Below are 1,921 nucleotides of genomic sequence, written 5' to 3'. Positions count from 1 at the left end.
AGCCCTGAGTGGTTTCATGAATCTCAAGTAATGCAAGGCATCACAAATCACTGCTTTTTATTCTGCAGCATATATACATGGAGGAATATGTCTCTTTAGATTTGTTGTTTTGCAGGAATGCGCCACTTCATACACAAATACATTTGTGCATGTAACACAATCACACTTGCGCCCTGGTGTTGCAGAGAACACACACTATCTGCACACACACATTAACCATGTGCACGGTGCTCTATATTTGAAACTATGTGTTGTGTATGTCTTACACAGGCACATGCATTCTGTACCTGGTTTTATCATGCATGCATTTCATAATAATTTCAAAAAAATCAGGAATGAATGTAACACACAGCAACAGACCTTTTGTAGAGGTGAATGAGCCAGTAAGCCTCACTGCAGTGAACCAGCGTTGATTGGTAATTCACACTACTACTGTTTACTACACAACATGCTCCCACCCCCTTTTTAGCTCTATCTTGATTAGAGGTGGGCTGAACTCATGGAGGTTTACTCCGCGTTTTTCCATGGAGTTGCATAATAACTCAGTAAAATTCTGCGGAGTTCCACCCACCCCTCAACTGGTGTTCACAGAGACGGTTACAAGAGATATAAAAAGGGTAGTGACACAGATACAGGGATCCAAATAAACTAAAGTCCAGACTGGGGGTGTGAAAAAGATCTGTATGAGTGGGTCGACACAGGGTGTAGAAATCTTTCAGGGAAGAATGGCTCACACAATACTTTGTCATCAGTGCCCAGCCATACAAGGCAGGTGATTGGAAGACACAGAGAAAAGTGAGTGATTTCAGACCCAAGAAGAGGAGGGGGGACACAGAGGTGGCTCTCACTTTTGGTTCTTCAATTGATCCTGAAGTTGCCAAGTTTCTAGTTACAGTGCTGGCTTGCTGCTCTCCACCCAGGTGATCTGGTCTCCACGGATGTTGTGTGATGAGCCGCTCTTCTGTTGTACTAGCTGTCTGTCCGTGAAGCGGCCCATCCCCCACAGCGTGCACACCTTCTGCGCAATGCCCTCTAACACCACTGGGCCCAGTAAGTCGTTAAACAAACAGATGCTGTGTATCTTCATGTATGGCAGGAGGTAATATCAAGCCAGTCACGGCGATGGCGGATGGACCTGGCTCTGCCCATTCTGTGCTCTGCGCCAGGGCTGCCACCAATGACTGCAGTTTTGAACTTTCCTGAGAGCTCAGTGTAGTCCTTGGAAGATGGTAGCTGTGGCTCAGGGGCTGCTGGGAGGTGCCATCCGGAGTGGTAAGAGTGCCATAAGTGCTGGAGGAGGGCGCAGTGGTAGGAGTGGACAAGATCCCTGTGATAGAGCCCTCGTTAATGGGGGTGGCTAAACCGCCAGTGCTAGAGGTGGGAGTGGCAGCAGTAACCACCAAGATTCTCACCCCCTTTTCACACCAGCTTGTGCTTTTACCAGTCTTGTTGCTTGTGTTCTTTGCTGCAGTAGAGCCCTGACAGTGGTTACAGCGCAGCAGCTGTTCAAGATTATTGCACAGCTCACAGTACTGCCGCTCACTCACCCTTCCCAAGATCACACCAGAACTCAGGAGGCCCACCGGTAGAGCCCAGTGGGATAAGCCCTGCATGGCCACAAGGAGCATTGACGGGAGTGTTTGCTGACCTACATTCAGACCCAGTTGCTCATTTGTGCCCTCTCACATTTACGCCAAAGGCCGGTGTCAGCAGCAGGGCTGCGACGGCCTCTGCATGGGGATGAGGGGTCTGCTGACTAGGGGTGGGTGCCAGTAAACTCTGGTATGCAGTGGTTGGAACTGTTTTTGCTGAACAGTGGCAAAACTCCACGAACTACACCGGTGAGTTGAGTTTACCGCCCACCCCAAGTTTTGAATCTGGCAAAGACTGTAGCGTGCATCTAGTATGAGGGAAGGTGTTT

The 1,921-nt window shown here is 49.1% G+C and overlaps 1 pseudogene; it reads right to left on the bottom strand.

Annotated features, from left to right (window-relative positions):
- Window positions 1-889: 889 nt before the first annotated feature.
- On the bottom strand, window positions 890-1,628 carry LOC147718912 (egl nine homolog 1-like; annotated as a pseudogene).
- Between the last annotated feature and the right edge of the window lie 293 nt (window positions 1,629-1,921).

The sequence above is a fragment of the Lissotriton vulgaris genome, chromosome 4_1, assembly GCF_964263255.1.
Source record: "Lissotriton vulgaris chromosome 4_1, aLisVul1.2, whole genome shotgun sequence".
Taxonomy (NCBI): Eukaryota; Metazoa; Chordata; class Amphibia; order Caudata; family Salamandridae; genus Lissotriton; species Lissotriton vulgaris.
This window is presented reverse-complemented; position numbering and strand designations above follow the sequence as displayed.